This window comes from Podarcis raffonei, chromosome W (assembly GCF_027172205.1).
Source record: "Podarcis raffonei isolate rPodRaf1 chromosome W, rPodRaf1.pri, whole genome shotgun sequence".
NCBI classification, from domain to species: domain Eukaryota; kingdom Metazoa; phylum Chordata; class Lepidosauria; order Squamata; family Lacertidae; genus Podarcis; species Podarcis raffonei.
Window position 1 is genome coordinate 11,986,228 of NC_070620.1, and position 20,285 is coordinate 12,006,512.

Genomic DNA, 20,285 nt, shown 5'->3' on the forward strand with positions numbered 1-20,285 from the left:
TATGTTTGAGGACTGGGAACGGTTGTGGACCACTGGTATAAAATTTACGGCATGTAATGCCTTAAAAGAAAATATTATGAAAATGACTTATAGGTGGTACATGACCCCAGTCAAGCTCGCAAAAATTTACCACTTGCCTGATAATAAGTGTTGGAAATGTAAAGAGACTGAAGGTACATTCTTTCACCTTTGGTGGACATGCCCAAGGATTAAGGCTTTCTGGGAAGTGATTTATAATGAAATGAAAAAGGTATTTAAATATACCTTCTTGAAGAAACCAGAGGCCTTTCTCCTGGGTATGGTCGGCCAATTGGTGTCAAAGAAGGACAGAACATTTTTTATGTATGCTACAACAGCAGCAAGAATACTCATCACAAAGTATTGGAAGACAGAAGATCTACCCACCGTGGAAGAATGGCAGATGAAGGTAATAGATTATATGGGACTGGCAGAAATGACCGGCAGAATCCGAGACCAGGGAAAAGAGACGGCGGAAGAAGATTGGAAGAAATTTAAGGACTATCTTAAGAAACATTGTAAAATTATTGAATGTTAGAACGATGTTGATTTTGAAATTAAGTGGTTTTTAGCTGTAATGATTATGTAATTAAGAAAAGAAAGGTCAAAAACTATATAGAAATTAGGGGAAGGATTTGCTGAATTGAACTAATTAGAGATTGGAATACAGAGAGGGGAGGTATGAGGAGGTCGGGAAAGTAAGTTTTATGAATATAGGGGATTGAAATTATATTTGTTGTTGTATGTGTTTTGTATGTATTTTTGTTGTTTCTGTTTGTTCTTTTGTTTTTTCTATTTTATATAAATCTTTAAAACTTTAATAAATATCTTATAAAAAAAAAGGAATTCATGGACAGCCCTATCACCCCAGAGGAAATAGATGCGGTCCTCAAAAACCTGAAACCACACAAAGCCCCAGGCCCAGATGGCTTCACAGCAGAATTCTATAGGAAATTCAAAGAACCCTTGATGCCCTACATGACCCGCCTATTCAACGACATCATAAAAGGGGGCCCCATCCCCAAAACCTGGACCCACTCCAAAATAGTCTCCATCCCATGAAAGGTTTATCCCTGAAAGATATCCACCCCACAACCCCATGGGCAACCTTCCTCCGAAGGAAACCCCCAACAACTAGGAACTCTTACAAGTTACTAAAAATGCTAAAAAACAGGGGTCTCTACGACATTTGGGGTGAGCAAAACCCGGGAGACATCAGCCATACATTCCAATCAGGACGCCATGATACAGTGTCCAGACTGGACAGCATTCTACTCACACAGGGTCTGATCCCCTCAGTAGAATCAACAAACATAGGTAACATTAAAATCACAGATCACGCCCCAGTAGAAGTCATCGTTAAAATAGGAGAAGGAACACAAACCACCCCATCATGGTCCTTCAGTCCCATCCTAACTACAAACAAACAAATTAGAGAGAGTCTCACAAAAACCCTCCAAAACTACTTCAAGGAAAACGATGTAAACAATATAACAACCCCCCTCCTATGGGACGCAATGAAAGCGGTCACCAGAGGAGCTTGCATAAAAGAGAAAACATTCCTTAAAAAACAAACCTCCTCAAAAATTAGCAAAATAGAACAAGACATCACAGCCCTCTCATCACGCTACAAACAAACAGGATCTAAAAAACTCCTCAAACTTATAGGAAAAAAAAGGAGAGAACTAGACTCCCTAGAAATTAACAAAACAATGATCAACATTCTATACTCTAAACAGCGTTTCTACGAATATGGAGGGAAAAACTCCAGATTACTAGCAAATAGATGTAGGAAAAAAGCACTCAAAACAAGAATACACTGCATCACCAAAAAAGACGGCAACATAACATTCTCCCCCGAAGAAATAACCTCAGAATTTGCAGAATTCTACTCCAACCTATACACCTCCCATAACCCACCAGAGAAGGAAATCAGAACATTTCTAGCAGGACTGACCATGCCTACCCTAACTGATGAGGAACAGGAATTCATGGACAGCCCCATCACCCCAGAGGAAATAGATGCGGTCTTCAAAAACCTGAAACCACACAAAGCCCCAGGGCCCAGATGGCTTCACAGCAGAATTCTATAGGAAATTCAAAGAACCCTTGATGCCCTACATGACCCGCCTATTCAACGACATCATAAAAGGGGGCCCCATCCCCAAAACCTGGACCCACTCCAAAATAGTCTCCATCCCAAAACCACTAAAAGATAGCCTTAAAGTAGAATCATACCGCCCAATCTCATTAACCAAGACTACAAGATATTCACATCAATCTTGGCCAACCGCCTAAAAATCTTCCTACACAAGTTAATAGCCCCAGACCAGACTGGCTTTGTCCCTGGCCGCAATATAACAGACCCCATCAGGAAACTACTGAACCTGATCGAACACAGCAAGGCAACCAAACTCCCATTGACAATTATGTCCCTAGACATCCTCAAAGCCTTTGATTGCTTGGAGTGGAAATACATATTAGCAGTACTAACTAACATGAAATTTGGCCCCAACTTCCTACAAATCCTCAAACAAATATACTCCCAAGCCTCAGCAAAATGCAGAACTAACAATATGTATTCTAATACTATAGCTATCCAAAGAGGCACGAAACAAGGATGCCCACTGTCTCCCTTCTTATTTATCCTGGCTCTGGAACCCCTAGCAATCCGCATCCGAGCAGCCACAGACATCAAGGGAGTGGAAATAAAAGGCAGAACCTATAAATTAGGGCTCTTTGCAGATGACCTAATGGTCACAACACCAGACCCCATAAGCACAGCAACCTCCCTAATCAGAGAACTCAACACATTTGCAATGGTGTCGGGCCTACAGGTAAATTTTACAAAGTCAGAAGCTATGTGCTTCAACACCCCTCCTCACACCCAAAAAGAACTCATGAAGGTCACCAAAATAAAACTTTGCCACACCAAGTTCAGATACCTAGGGGTACAAATAACCAGAAACCTCAATAAATTGTACCTCCACAACTACAAGCCCCTGTGGCGACAAATTAACAAAGACCTAAAGAGATGGAATAACATGAATTTCACTCTCTCAGACAAAATAGCCATGATCAAAATGATCACACTCCCAAAACTAACCTACCTATTCCAAACCCTCCCAACCTGGATCCCCTCAACCCAACTTCGCAGTTGGTAGAGAAAACTACACTCTTTCATCTTCTCACATAAAAAACCAAGAATAAGCCCCAAATACCTGCACCTCCCCACCTCAGAAGGAGGATGGGGAATCCCCAACATAGAAGCATATTACAATGCCAACCAAATACGCCATATAATCCCATATATACTAGAAGATGAGACAAAACAATGGGTACACCTAGAGAGGGACATAATTGAAAACACCTGCACCACAACATACCCACTCCTCCCAAACAAACTAAAGAAAATTCCCACAACACTTAACAGGTACACACAGACCATGCTCAAAGCATGGAAAACACAAATAGGCAAACTATCCCCAACCCCATCCCCACTAATCCCCCTGGCGTACCACCCATTATTCCACCATGCAGCACAAAACCTCCAGATAAAAACCTGGCGAACCAAAGGCTTATATCGCCTAATAGACTTTTATAAAAATAACAAACCCTTGTCAACACAAGAAATACAAGACAAACTAGAAGACACCCAAATGACCTGGTTAACACAACACCAACTACATGCCCTCTTAAACAACCTAACAGTAAAATCAGCAGCAACTAGGCCCCTGACAACCTTCGAAAACCTCCTCCTAACAACAAAGGGAAACGGTAAAGGGACGGTATCCGCAATATACAAAATACTACTCCAAAACCCCGCAAATCCCCTAGACGCAATCAAAAAACAATGGGAGAATGACATAGGCTATGAGATTAACCCCACTCAATGGACCAGAATGTGGTCTAAACCCCCCTTTAAATCCATATCAACGAAAAGAAAAGAACTCACACTGAAACTCACCTACAGGTGGTACCTAACACCAAGGAAACTAGCGCTAATACACCCAGGAACCTCACCAAAATGCTGGAGAGGGTGCACCTCCACAGGCACATACCTCCACATGTGGTGGGAGTGTCCCAAAATTCAACTAATCTGGACAACAGCCATACAAGAAATATGTAAAATAACTAAGCAAGTAATAGACATCACCCCAGAATTGGCCCTACTAAACATCTTCCAAGACAACAATGCCCATTTACACCACAAAGAACTCATAACCCACCTGCTCTCAGCAGCCAGAAACACCATAACCAGACACTGGAGAGACCTGTCAGGAGTAAGCATGGACCAATGGTACCAAATAGTATGGGAAACAGCCCTACTAGAAAAATTAACTAATAAACTGAAACTGACACGGGGACAAACAGAAGAAGACGCCTTCACACAACCCAACAGGACAATGACAATAATCCACCAACAGCATACAAATCAATATGGCTAACCTGATCCAAAACACCCACCCACCTCACTCACACACGAAAACAAAGATCACCACAGCCAATCATAAGCAAACAATCACACCCTAGGCCAACCCCAACCTCTCTCACCACCAAAGGAACACAAGTGAACAACACAAGCAACGCTGACACCAAACTCTACATACATTAAACATAATAGAAACAGCGCCACCCGACCCCACCCCCATCCATCTTCCCTCTCTCCACCCCCCTTTCTTTTTTCTTTCTGTTTTCTTCTCCCCCTAATGCCTCAACAAATGAAACGGATTTGTAAAAATGTTACATGGAAGAAGAAGAAAAAATACGAGGCACTACACTTATGTAAAACAAGAAAATCCTTAATAAAAAATATTTTTTTAAAAAAAGGGTGCTGGGAACTGTAGCTCTGGGGGGTATATATGAAAAGAACAGTTCCCAGGACTCTTTAGGGGAAGAGTCATGTGCTTTAAATATATAGTGTGAATATGATATTGGAAGGAGTAGGAATTGCTATATTTTCTGCTATAATTTGTGGGTGTGGAGAGGTGAACGAAATCTTCACAGAAAATGTTGTAAGTTCCTCAAGGCAGGGACCTTGGAATACTCATTCAATGGCGCTATAACAACAACAGCCAAATCGTGGTTTCATAGCTTTCTATAGGCAGCTCTTCATTGCGCCTTAGATATGAAGCTGACTTCTAAAGAGCCTCAGAAGTCCTGTCTGTCCTGTGTGAGTCTATAGTCTAATTTCTTTCTCTAATTTCTTTTTCTATGGTTACTGTAAGGTAAGAAGGTTTGAAACCAGGCCTAATATGTCACCGGAATTGAGGTAACAGAACTGCATCACTTTCCGACCAGGCTATCGGTGCCTTAGCCCCAGCTCCCACGGGCCGGGCGCCTTCCCAAAACATGGTAATGGGCGCAAAGACTCATGTTTGCTCTGCACCTAACTTCCCACCTGCTCTCGTTCTTGACATAGAGGCTTCGAGCAAAGGAACCAAGACGGCAGGTACACGCCTAGAACGTCGCCAGAAGTGCCCGTTGTGGGCTTCATCTGTTCCCCAAAAGCGGATGTTTCCCCTCCTTCGCTTCCCATCCTGGTTTATAAGAGGCAGGGAATGTGATTTGAGGTTGCGCACGTGAAGTCCTCCTGTCGTACCGGTTGGCTTCGTTGTAAGTCTTCATCCGAGGCTCTGTCATGGGGGACAACATGGATGTAATCCCTGAGAGGGAGATGAAGGTGAGTCGGAAGGGGGGGGGCAACCTGTTATGCACCTGTTATGTTAATATTGTATTTTACCCTGTTGTGTTTTTGCCGGCAGTACTTACGTTAAAATAAGTGGCCTACCTTACAGGGATGTTGTGAAAGTTCAGAACGCTTAGAAAGCGTAGGTAATTTTAGTCTGTTTCAGTTTTTTAATTTTTGAAATTGTGTCTGTGTCAGGAAATTCAGAGCACGTTATGTAAACCAGCCATGCATTTAAGCGCTATCCAGGAATGGATAACATTTTTAAAATATATATTTTTATTTATTTTCAATAATAATAGCTAGGTGTAGAATAATAAAAGAAAATGTCTTCAGCAGTACAGATACTAATGGAGAACTTATGTGGTCGTCCAAACAGGTGTCTTGTGGGATTGCAACTACTACCATCTCTGGCCTTGCATATTGGGGGCTGGTGGGAGTGGGAGCCCAGCAACACCTGCAGGACCAACGTGGGCTCCCTGCCATTGCTGCAGGTGACCAGAAATGGCATGAAGTTGAAGGCGTGGACCAGCCAAAGTGCCTCTCCTGCATGCCCAGCTTAGAAACCAAAACAGCTTTTAGAGGAGGGAAAGTTCCCTTCTTAGATGGCTTTGAAAGCAGACCAGGCTAATGCATCAGGGACAATGCCTGGTACCCATGGTGTCTGTTCTACCTCTACTGTCTGGAGTCATTATGCCTCATAATACCAGTTGCTGGAAACCACAGAAGAGAATAGTTGCTTTTGTGATCAAGTGCTGCTTACCAATTAACTCTTGGAGTATCTGGTTGGCCACTGTGAGAACAGGATGCTGGGCTAGATGGACTACTGGCCTGATCCAGCTTGTTTTATGTTCTTATACCCTTCACTTCCACTGGAAATACTGCACTCTGTTTCTCCTCTGCCCAGGCCCCAAGAGACTAGTAAAATAATTGGCAGGCTAGTAAGTTCTGTGGGTCTGTTTACAAGACAGCTATAAGTGTTTCATTATTGCAGCCTTGTAAATAAGGCTAGATGTCAGGGAACTGCCATCAGCTCAGAGGCGAGAGGTAGAAGGGCAGTTGTGTTACAGGGAGCCTCCGAAGATCTTGTGAAGCAGTTCTTCCTCTGGCGAGGAGGGAAGCCCCGCCTCCAGTGGGGAAGGGGCGCAGGGATCAGAAGATGCTAGGGAGAGCTCAACACCGAGCCTGAGCAAAGCAGAGGGGAGGCAAGTCCCCCTTTGCCAGCGCCCACTCTGCACAGTAGGTTTGGGCGCAGAGAGGGGAGGAGAAGGATGGGGGTCACACGACTGTTATGCTGGGGAAGGTATAAGGACCGCCCACTCCCAGATTCTGCTAGCGACTGAGCAGACATGGACTTGCGACGCTCTGCACTGTAAATAGTTTTGTACAGATAATAAAGCCTGGAAAAGACAGGTTGGAGTCTTGCCTGTTTGCTCTCGAGCAACCACACCAGCACCTGACACCATAGAAATTTGTTCAGGTATTGATTTCATTTCCACACACCCCAGTATATTTCTTCTGTGCTATAGGTTGCTCTGAGTGCTCTACCAAGAGAAGATTGGAGCAATGTCTAAGACAGCCTTGTAAAAGAGCTTCCAAAAGTTACTAGCCTGTTGTTGCTTTTAGTTGGCATGGTAAGAGGCTAGTGGCCTCCATTTATGTGCTAACTGCAGCATTGGGGAAAGCCCTTCATCTTTAGCTATTATCTGATTTTGACAAAACACAGCCTATAGTGAGGAAATTTAAACCACAGGATAAAGCTTTAAAACTGAAACAGTCAATATAAAACAGAAATCTAGAATTTTGAACAGTTTATCATCACAAACTAAAGGGCTAGGTATTTTCTAAGTTTGCTAAATCAGTTGTATGAGCAAAAACAAGGAACCATTCAGTAGACTGTGTTATCTTTTCAGACATGATGCTAAACCATATCCAGTTCTAACTGTAGCTTCTTGTCCCACATAGAGATTTCTCAGGAGACAGATGAGGTGATCAGGCACTCCCGTTTCTTTAAGAACTTGCCATAGTTTGCTATGGTCGACACAGTCAAAGGCTTTTACATAGTCAATGAAGCAGAAGTAGATGTCTTTCTGGAACTCTCTAGCTTTCTCCATAATCCAGTGCATGTTTGCAATTTGGTCTCTGGTTCCTCTGCCTCTTCTAAATCCAGCTTGCACTTCTGGGAGTTCTTGGTCCACATACTGCTTGAGCCTACCTTGTAGAATTTTAAGCATAACCTTGCTAGCGTGTGCAATGAGTGCAATTGTGCTGTAGTTGGAGCATTCTTTGGCACTGCCCTTCTTTGGGATTGGGATGTAGACCTTCTCAATCCTCTGGCCACTGGCCACGGCAAGGCAGTGATCCCCCTTCATGGATCACTGCCTTGCCGTGGCGAAGAGGCTTGAATAACTCACAGAAGCTATGAACTATGCCGAGCAGGGCACCCAAGATGGACAGGTCATAGTGGAGAGTTTTGACCAAACGTGATCCTGGAGCAGGAACCGGCAAGCCACTCCAGTAACCCTGCCAAGAAAACTCCATGGACAAAGACAACAGGCATTTACTGCTACTAATTATTATCTTATTTTTATAATTTTATACCTTAATACTCTTATTTTCTTATCAGTTTTATACCAAATTTTCCTTCATGATTACATCTTACAGTCAATTTCATTCCATGTTGTCCTTACTTAACCTTTGATCTTCTTTTCTTACTTGTAAGTGTTTAATCAAACCCTGCTAGTGAGTCCGTATCTTTACAGTATTTCTGTAAATACAACACAAAAGGTTCCCAGTCTTTTTAAAATTCTACATTATCATTGTCTCTTATTCTTTCCATTAGTTTCGCCATTTCTGCATATTCCATAAGGTTGACTTGCCATTCTTCTTTCATTGGTATCTTGTCGTCCTTCCATTTTTGGGCTAGTAGTATCCAAGCTGCCGTTGTAGCATACATAAACAACTTCTTCTGCTTTTTTGGTAGTTCCTGTCCTATTATACCCAACAGAAAAGCTTCTGGTTTTTTAACAAAGGTTATTTTAAACATCTTCTTCAGTTCATTATGTATCATTTGCCAATAACTTTTAATTACTTTACAATTCCACCACATGTGGTAAAGCGTACCTTCTTTCTCTTTACACTTCCAGCACTTATTAGCACTTGTTCTATACATTTTTGCCAGTTTGACAGGAGTTAAATACCATCGGTACATCATTTTCATATAATTCTCTTTCAAAGTTGTATATGCGGTGAGTTTTAAATCAACTTTCCATAATTTTCCCCAGTCTTTCATTTGTAAGTTATATCCTACATCTTGTGCCCGTTTAGTCATTACACATTTAACCTCTTCATCTTTGGTTTCCCATTTTAATAATAAATTATACATCATCTTCAATAATTTGGTATTATCCTCTACAATTTCTCTTTGAAATCTAGATAAATTATAATTAAATCCTTTCTTTTTATCTTCTTTGAAGACCTCATTTACTTGAAAATATTGTAACCAGTCATTAACATGTTCTCTGATCTCTTCCAATTCTTTCATTTTTAATTTCCCTTCTGTTTCTATTAATAGATCTCTATTTGTAAGCCATTTTCCTCTCCTATTTATTTTTTTAATCGATGTTGCTTCCATTGGAGACAACCACCATGGAGTCTTCTGTTCTAATAAATCTTTGTACCTTTCCTTTGCACCTTTGTACTTTTAAGATCTGGAAGGGAAAAACCACCTCTATCTTTACTGTCTGTAAGTAATTTATGTTTTATTATTGGTTTTTCCCTTTCCAGATGAATTTTGTAATATCCATTTGTCATTTCTTGAAGCATGCTGCATTACCTATAACCGGTACTGACTGGAATAAAAATAACATTTTTGGCAATATGTTCATATTGATCACTTCATATTTATCACTTCCTAACAGTGATAAATTCATTCTTCCCCATACTTCTAGATTCCTTTTTATTTCATTCCATTTTTTTTCATAATTATCTTTAAGCATGTTAATATTTTTGGTTGTCAACCAAACTCCTAAATATTTAACTTTTTTATGAACCTCTGTTTCTATATTTTGCTGTAATCCCCCCCCCCTTTTCTGGTACATTTTTCACTATCAGCTTTGTCTTATTTTTGTTCAACTTAAAACCTGCCACCTGCCCAAAGTTCTGTATTTTTTCTAAGACTTTCGGCAGAGAGTTCTTAGGGTCCTCCACTGTTACTACAAGATCATCTGCATATGCTTTTGATTTATATGTTCCCCGTCCCCCACAATGATTCCTCTGGGTTTGTTTGTTTGTTTACCTACTTGGGCTCATGTAGCATAGTGGGTAACACTCATTGTTCAATAGTGAACAAACTATTGGATACCAAACCAAGAAACACCAGGACTGGTTTGATGAGAATGGCAGTGAGATTGGATGCATGATTGACAAGAAAAGGAAGGCATTTCAGATCTGGCTAAGAGATAGAAACTGTGCCACTAAGGGGGAAAAAACCTATGCCAATGCTAAGAACCAGAGAACTAAAAAACACCTGGTGGATAAAAAAACCCCTCAAGAGATCCAGCACTTAGCCGACACTCATGATGCACAGAGTTTCTTTAAAGCCACAAAGACGGTCTATGGACCAATAAATCATGGCATATGCCCCCTACGCTCAGCAGATGGTACCACACTTCTAAAAGATAAAGAAGCTATTGCACTGTGCTGGAAAGGACACTACCAACATCTCCTTAACCACAACTCCCCCATAGCTGCTGAGGTCCTCTCACAAATCCCGCAAAAACAAATTAGAGATGAGCTTGCAGTATCTCCAAATCTGGGAGAGCTGTGTACAGCTATTAACCAAGTGAAAAACAACAAAGCCCATGGACCTGATGGGATACCTGCTGAAATCTTCAAGGTGGGTGGAACTGAACTTACACAACAACTTCACAAGCTCATCGAAAAAATCTGGGAGAGAGAAGCAATCCCAGCAGACTTCAGGGATGCCAAAATTATCAATCTCTTTAAAAAAGGTGACAGAACTGATTGCGGAAACTATCGAGGCATCTCTCTATTAGCTGTGGCCGGCAAAATTCTTGCAAGGATCTTAGCAAACCGTCTCTTAACAATATCCGAGGTGACCCTTCCTGAATCCCAAAATGGTTTTCGGCCTTCTAGGGGGACAGTGGACAAGATTTTCACCGCTCAGCAACTTCAGGAAAAATGCAGAGAGCAAAACCAACCCCTGTATATGGCGTTTATCGACCTGACTAAGGCTTTCGACACTGTAAATCGTAATGCCCTGTGGACTGTCCTTCTGAAAATTGGCTGCCCAGATGAATCTGTAAACATCTTTCGGCTCCTCCATGATAGTATGACAGCAACAATCGCAGATAACAATGGCTCTCAAAGTGAACCATTCACAGTGGGATCAGGTGTTAAACAGGATTGTGTTATTGCCCCAACTCTATTCATTATTTTCATTACCATGATCCTACACTTTGTTGAAGGTAAACTCACCACTGGGGTAGAAATCATATATCGAACAGATGGAAAGAAAGCTCTTCAATCTGAGCAGGCTGAAAGCAAAGAATAAGGTTACCGTAACTTCCGTCATAGAGCTTCAGTATGCTGATGACAACGTAGTGTGTGCACGCTCAGAGGATGACCTCCAAACCATCCTAAATATCTTCACAGAAGCTTACGAAAAGCTCGGCCTGTCCCTCAACATCCAAAAAACCAAAGTGCTGCACCAACAAGTACAAAATAACCCCTCTGCAGTGCCACAAATCCAACTCAATGGTGTAACATTGGAAAATGTCAATCACTTCTCCTACCTAGGCAGTTATCTTTCCACAAGGGTCAACATTGATGCTGAAATCCAGCATCGCCTGAGCTCTGCGAGTGCGGCTTTCTCCCGATTGAAGTGCAGAGTGTTTGAGGACCGGGACATTCACAGGGAAACCAAAATGCTTGTTTACAAAGCTATTGTACTACTAACCTTACTGTATGCTTGTGAAACATGGACCACTTACAAATGCCATCTCCAACTCCTCAAAAGATTCCATCAACGGTGTATCCGAAAAATCTTACACATCACTTGGGAAGACAGGTGAATTAATATCAGTGTACTGGATGAAGCAAAGATCACCAGTGTTGAAGCAATGATTCTTCAGAATCAACTTTGCTGGACTGGTCATGTTGTGCAGATGCCTGATGATCGTCTTCCATAGCAACTACTCTATTCCGAACTTAAAAGTGGAAAGCGTAATGCTGGTGGTCAACAAAAGAGGTTTAAAGACTGTCTCAAGGCAAATCTTTTAAAATGTAGTATAAACACTGACAACTGGGAAACACTGGCCTGAGAGCACTCCAATTGCAGAACAGCCTTTCCCAAAGGTGTCATGGACTTTGAAGACACTCAAACTCAGGACACAAGGGAGAAACGTGCTAAGAGGAAGGCACACTTGTCAAATCCTCACCGTGATCAACTCCCGCCCAGGAATCAATGTCCCCACTGTGGAAGGACATGTAGGTCCAGAATTGGCCTCCACAGTCACTTGCGGACTCAGTGTTAAAACCGTGTTTATGGAAGACAATCTTACTCGGCTGTAAGGGACTGTGTGCTGATAAGCTAGCAAAGATAAACCTCCGGGCACGCAGCCATCTCTGTACAAGATTTATTGCTCAGCTTCAAAACAGTTACAAGAGTTCAAAAACATACATCCATCTTCTACGAGTCAGATGAGTCGTCTGGCGACTTTTTACGACGTCCCCAGCAGGCCCATTTTCTGAGTTCATGCCTCCTTTTTCCTCTGCTCTGTGAGTGGCTGGGTCCTGGCCTTGGCTCCCCCCGCCCAGCCTCCTCCTTTGACGTGGAAGGGAAACTGCTGATTGCCTGCTTGGGCTCTCTGTACTTGTCTCTCTCCCCCCTCAGCTTTTTAGCAGCCTCCAATTCCCTGACATCGGCTATGAGGGATCGCCGAAGAAGAAGAAGAAGATCTCAGTTCTGTAGAGCTTGTAAGACCAAGTTGTTTCACCAGTCCTAAGGTTGAGGGCAGCAATGGTTTTATTTTTACCTTTCCCTTCCCCTCCCCTTTTTATTTTCTTCTCACTCTTTCCCTCTTCCTGTTGGGCCTTTCCCTCTTCCCCTTTTATCCTTACCCTTGCTGGACTAGTAGCTGGTAATCAGGGTGCCTCAGTTATTGGAGTCGAATTGTCTTTTAATCTATCTGTTTCATTGAATTTCTGATGTTGCACACTGCTCTGAGCCCACTTTGGTGAGGAGAGCAGCTTAAAAATCTAATAAATAATAAAATTATTATTATTATAATTATTATTTTTTTAAAAAAAGGGCCAGGGCGAAGGCTGAAGCCCATTCTCCTCTTTCACTGTGGTACCAATCCAAATTTGGCCCCCGTGGTGCTTTTCCCACCAGGAGGTCACAACAAGGTGTCTGTTGTGGGGGACGAAGGGAAAAGAGATTGTGAGATGCTTTGAGACTCCTTATAGGGAGTGACAGGCGGTGTATCAAGTCCAAACTCTTCAGGCTGCTATTATTGCACTAATTTACACAGTGGGACCAACAGATACTTCACTTGGACTGCACTCTTCCCCAAAACATCATATCAAGGACTGGAAAACGACAACTGCATCATGCTTAGATCACAAGATGATGCAGGTGTTCCCCAAAAACCACCCGCAGTTGGGTGGCTAAAATGGACACAGACATTGACATGAGACAGCCACTGTAGCATCTGAGTGGAGTTAACTAAAGAAAAGATGATCCTTTGGGGGAGGGCTAATCGAATCTGCCCCCCATCCCATGCATGTACCTATGAAGATGTTGGCATGCTGGCAATCAAAAAATGTGTGGGAAGGTGAGACAAAGTTTTTTTCTTAGCTATACATGCAGGGAGGGAGCAAAACTCCAGTAGAATTGTGCCAGCACCTCAGTGGGCTTGCCTCAGCCCAAACTGGCTGCTGTGTAGGTCTGTGGGGCCTTCACTTCATTTATAGTACCCTTTCTCACCAGTGGGGACTCCAAAAGAAACACATCCTTCTCCTGACTTCTACTTGGTACTCACACCATGCCACCAGTTCTAGTGGTGCATCCAGCACCTCAGGGGCTCCCCTTGGTTGCTTATGAGAAGAACTGGCTCTGCATTCCATACACAATCTTGTTGTGCCTGCTGTTTGCTACAGGGACTGAAGATTCCTTCCCCCAGGTTTTGGCCCTGCTCAAGAACCAGCTAAGCACTTCCATGCCCCATTCATTTAAAGTGCAGAATAAACTTGGCCCTTCCATGAATCCCATTGAAATCTATAACATTATTTGGTTGTGTCTCAGCATATTTATGAGACATGTCACTATTACAAAGAGTTTGGAAGAAGAGTTTGGACTTGATATTCCGACTTTGACTTCCCTTAAGGAGTCTCAAAGCAGCTAACAATCTCCTTTCCCTTCCTCCCTCACAACAGACACCCTGTGAGGAGCTGCATGTGGAGGAGCAGGGAAGCGAACCCAGCTCACCAGATTACGAGTCCACCGCTCTTAACCACTACACCATACTGGCTCAAAGACTAATAGATGGCAGCTATACATAACCTTTAGCTTAAAAAAATAGCAACAATATCTATCAAATGGAACAGTGCAGTGTAGTAGCTAGTGTCATAGAATCATAAAATAATAGAGCTGGAAGAGACCATAAGGGCCATCTAGTCCAACCCCCTGTCATGCTGGAACACACAAGCAAAGCACTCCTGACAGACGGCCAGCCAGCCTCCACTTAAAAACCTCCAAAGAAGGAGACTCCACCACTCTCGAAGGTGGCATATTCCACTGTCTAACAACCCTTACTGTCAGAAAGTTCTTCTTAATGTTTAGGTGGAATCTCTTTTCCCATAGTTTGAATCCATTATTCAGCAGAAAACAAGCTTGCTCCCTCTTCAACATGACATCCCTTCAAATATTTAAACATGGCTATCATGTCACTCCTTAATCTTCTCTTCTCTAGACTAAACAAATCCCACTCCCAAAGTCTCTCCTCATAGGGCTTGGATTCTAGACCTTTTACATTTTGGTCACCCTCCTCTGGACATGCTCCAGCTTGACAATATCCTTCTTCAACTGTGGTGCCCAGAACTGGACACAGTATTTCAGGTGTGGTCTGACCAACCAGAATAGCGTGGTAGCATTCCTTCGCTTGATCTTGACACTCTACTCCTATTGATACAGCCCAGAATTGCATTGGCGTTCTTAGCTGCCACATCACACTGTTGACTCATGTTCAGCTTGTGGTCGACTAAGACTCCCAGATCCCTTCCTTTTTTTATAATATTTTTTATTAATTGTTTGCATACAAATTTTTTTAAGACATACCACACAAATTATTATACATATGTCCTTGTTTGGACTTCCTTCAGCATCTCTGATACTCTTCCGGTTTGATTATTTCTCCTGCAGTTCTTAACTTAATATTGCCTTTACTTTTTCTAACAAATCATTTCTCCCTTTCCATTTTTACAATATTTCTTAAATTACTCCTGACAGAACTTCTTGTAGTCCTACAAACGTAATCTGATCTTCACAAATACTTTTCAAATACTCAGTAAATTTAGTCCAGTCTTCGGTAAACCTCTGGTCCCGCCGGTCTCGGATCCTTCCTGTTAGCTTGTCTAATTCTGCGTAGTCCATCAATTTCATCCTCCATTCTTCTAATGTTGGTAGTTCTTCTTGCTTCCATTTTTGGGCCAATAATATTCTTGCTGCTGTTACTGCATATAAAAACAACTTACAGTCTTTCCTGTTTATATCATTTCCAACAATACCTAAAAGAAATGCTTCCGGTTTTTTAATAAAAAGACATTGGTATATTGCGATGTTGAAAACCAGATATCGCCCAGCTCTACTGCCCAGCAGGTTGAAATAACAAGCAGGGCATCGCCAGCTGATCTTAACAGACGAATAGGGCAGTATTGGATTAGTTCAGGCCTCTAACTACCTTTTAAATAATTTATTGTTTTTCCCCCCTCCCTGGTGCTCCTCTTCATTTTTTTAAAGTTGAGAATGTCCAGAGTCTCTTCGTTCCCACCAAGTTCTTTGTGCATCACTTGGCACTCAGCTGTGATAACCTCACACTCTCTGTCTGCATGGCCTCCGGTGAAGCTGGGTCCTTCATTGGCTTTTTTGATGTTCGCACCTTTGTGAATCAGGTAAGTTGCATGGTTTAAAAACAAACTTGGAACCCCCCACAACCCTCACTCCAGGGTGTGCTTTGCTATGAGTTTTGAAACTGGAGAGCTTTAGCAAGCCCTAATGAAGCATAACCACACTTAAGGATTCAGATGTAATGCTATGGCATGGTTAATTAAAAATTGGGAGGAACACTACCACAGTGTAGTATTCATGTGCGATAGTAAACTGCGGTTAATCAAAAAGGGAGCAGAAGATTCCAGTCTCTTCCTTGTGGCTGTGCCGGCAGGGGGGGATGAAGTGTGTGAGGCTGAGGTTCGCTGTGACTCATATCCTCTCTATCTGACCCTCAAAGCTCTCCCCAGGCCACACTCCTCACCAGCCTTGCTCAGCATTCTCCTTGAGTGCTTTTTCCTGGCTGGAAGTTGTCCATGAACTGTGATAATGACTCTTGCTTGCATGGCTGAAGATACAGGGGGCAGCACATGTAAAAGGCTCTGACTTTTGCATGGCTGGGATGTAGCCCACTGTATATATCCATTACTCTGTGCGCGTTTGCCTCAAGCCATGCCCACTACTGATACGTGCCCCCTGGAATGTTGTCCATAATGTAATGTGGCCCCTGTATAAAAAGGTCCTCCAGTGCTACAATAATCTGTAGCTCATCATTACTTCTGAACTCTACCACTGATAGGAGCTTAGGCTAGTGAAAACATCTCTTTCCTTCAGGTCTTGGAGAGTATGGTATAGAGTATGTATTTTAGTGTTTTGTTGGGCGCGGTATAAATAATAAATTATTATTATTATTATTATTATTATTATTATTATTATTATTATTATTTATTATACTGAGCTTGGTGGGCCAGTGATTTGACTCTACTGAAGGCAGGTGTCTTTGCTCATATGGATACGATCTAACAAACGTCCATTTCCTTCTAATAGGCTAAGCAGCAAAAACGCCCCTTTGCGAAGATGGCTGGGGCGATGGTCATTGACCTGAAATGGAACCCAGTGAATGCCTCCATGCTGGCCGTCTGTCTGTCTGATGGAAGCCTCTCTGTCCTGCAGGTGGCAGATTCCGTGAAGATCTATGCAACTCTCCCTGCTTCAGTGGCTGTTACATCAGGTTAGTAGCATGACTTTTAGACTGATGCAAAAAATTCCTGTTATAAATCAGCTGAATTGGAGTTCCGATTTACATATATTTTAGAGGTACAGCTCAAAGTAAGCCTGATTGCACCATATGGACTATTGCAAACAAGGGTATCTCATAAGGAACCTTTGGCCCTCCCAATGTTGCTGAACTCCAACTACCACCCACCCCTGGCCATTGGCTGTGCTTGCTAGGCTGATGGGAGCTGCTGTTCAGCAGCATCTAGAGGGCCAACATTTCCCCTCTCCTACTCTAGTGTATGCTCTCCTGAGACCATCGTTGGCTGCACCTTCATGTTGAATGGACATTCTATTTTTTTCATACATGTTTATTGAAATTTTCAAAAAATTACAAAAAGTATAAAAAAGAAGAAAAAAAAGAAAAGACAAAAAACAAAATACAAAATACAAAAATAAAACAGTAATTAAAAACAATTCCACCTTCTTTCACTTAACTTTTATTTACTTATTTCCCAGACTTCCTCGCCTCTCCCTTTTTTGTATTCCAATTCAATTTGTTAATTCAGCAAATCCTTTCCCACTTTCCTTATCTTAATCTTTCATTACATTGTCTTAATCTATTTTCATCATTATCTTATACCATAAAAAAAGAAGAAAAACCTTAAAATTCAAAACTTTAAACTTATTTTTGCTAACTTCTCATATCCATTATATTCTTACCTAATCCTTTAAACATTTATACTAAAGCCAAACAATTTCCTTTCAAAAATCCTTCTAACGTTCATCAAATATATAAAACAGTCCTAATAGTCCAATAAAGAGAGTAAAACAATCCAATCTTCATCCAGCGTCCCCTCCCCCTGGTTCCGGATTTGTCAGTCCATTTTATCTCATAGAACTAGCACATTAACCTGGTAACCTTATATCCAAGGCCCTTAAGTCTCTTCCCTGTCCCTTCCACAATTTTTCTTCTGGATCTCCTTTCCCTCGTGTGGACTCCAACTTAGTAATGGTATTGACCCTTTTCAACAAATCAGCCCTTTTCCCACAGTCCATATTGAACTCCATATAAGATTTAAAGTCATATTTCAAAGTCCTTCCAAAATTGGGAGCCCCCATATCTCCAGACCTCTCACGGCCCATTCCCAGACTCGGAAAGTCCATAAATTCCTGCTCAGGGGGGTCAATCCAACCCCCCATTTCCAGACCAATCCAAACTTTATCTTTCCAAGTCTGATTTTTTCGACAATCAATTGGCAAATCCAAAGGCTCATGTTCCTGCTGGGCCGTAACTTCCTCCATCTCTGACTCCATCTCTGGCTCCCAAAATTCAGCATCCTCCTCTTCTTTCATCTGTTCTATTAAGGCAGACTCCTGACTTGATTCCTGGGTAAGCTCCATTCTTTTTCCCACTGCCTGGTCCAAATTTTCCACTGTCTGCTTAAGTTTTCCAACCAAGTCAGTCGTCAAATTCGTTTTCTCATGCAATTCTTCCAGTAGGGCATTTGTTTTGAAGAAGACACACAATAGTGCTTCTGAATACATTGTGCTTTCAAGGACACCAGTCAAATTCCCACGAGTATAATCTGCAGCAGCTGGAAATTCCCTGTAAACAGCTACAATTTCACGTTCTCCCTCTAGGGGGTAAACTTCTATTGCAAATCCAGCCACAAAGTTACTTTTGTTTTGTTTTGTTTTTTTGTTACTTTTGTCCAAATTTGTTCCTTTAAAATGCGAAAGGACACAGTGGAATCACAATGTTTCTCTTCATTTAGCTAGCTGTCAAAGCTTCTGTCTCTGGTCAATGAGCTTCAAACGTCAGTCCTGACACCCGCTCCAGGGTTAGGACGGTGGAAGCTTACTTTACTTTAAGCTTACTTCAGCAGGTTTAAACGTTCCAAAGAAAAGCTCCCCCTTCTCCTGCCAAAAAAGGGGGGGTCTAACCTTTTAGATGATGAAGTCCAGTCTTTTAGTAATAATTTTCAAGACTCTAGATTACTCTGTCTTTGCTTTGTACGGTCTACAAAGAAACGGAAGGCTGACTTCCTGTTTGGACCTTTCCGTTTCAGTACCAAATTAGGTAAAAATTTAAGTCCAATTCCTCTCTACCGGCCAATCCTTATTTAAAATCCAATTGTTCCAATTTCACGTACTCACGGATGATGCTTTTAGATGCCGAATTGTCCCAGGAAAAAGGCAGCGCTCTCCGGTAACAGCTATGCGGCTTCGCTCCACGGAAAAAGCAGGTTGACTCACAGCACCGCGCCGCTACCCCCTCGTCGCTTCGGAGCCCGTTAGTGGGTTCCTTTGCGGGTTGGGGGGGGCGCTAAAGGTGCCCGCCGAGTCCCATGTTCACAGGCTTCTCCCGCCTGTGATTTCTAAAGGGTCCCCGCTTCGCCGTAGCGGAAAAGGACCCGTTTCCCGCAGAGCTTGTCCCTCCAGTTCGGAGGGAATCCGCCATTACCGATGGCGCCACCCCGGAAGTCCCTGAATGGACATTCTATTGCATTCCAAATTTGAGATTGTCGTGTTTGAATAACACTTGTGAGGGCAATTTAAGCCATTTGCCAAATTGCACTGGTTGGTTTTGTTGTTGCTATTTCCTTTGCAGCTGCTTAATGATGCCTGCTTGCTTTTCTCCCCCCCCCCCCTTTAGCGTGTTGGAGTCCTAAAGGAAAGCAGCTGGCTGTAGGCAAGCAGAATGGCACAGTGGTCCAGTATCTGCCTGTAAGTCTGTTTTGTTCTATTTGGCCTATAATGATCTGCCTCCTCCTGCTTCTCCCTCTTGGTTCTTTCCTGTTTTGTTCTCCCAATTCACAGTTCAGAAGATGGAGTCTTAAGCATAAGGGTAGCAGAAGTACATGTCTGGGAATGGCTGTAGTCTAGAGCTTGAGCATCCATTTTGCATGCACTAGTCCCCAGGTTCAGTCACCGTCAGGTAGAATGAGAATTTTGATTTTGTATAATAAGCTAGTTTGTTCATGCCTTCACACTCCTCTCTATTCACCATCCAGGCAATCAAGAAGTTTAGGAGCACAAGGCTGCATATGCACCATACATTTAAAACACATGATTTCTTCCCCCCCTTCCCCAAGGAATCATGGGAACTGTGGTTCTGTTGGGGTAAACTATGGTTCTAAGGATTCTTAGCGATAAGCCATGTGCTATGAATGCATGGCTGTGCACCTAGCCAGGCAAAAACGCAAAGGGGGAAAGAGGGCTAGTAAGGGGTGTGGCTTGAGGTGAACCCTGAGGACAAAATAGAGGCTTGGAGGACTGCATTTGATCCCT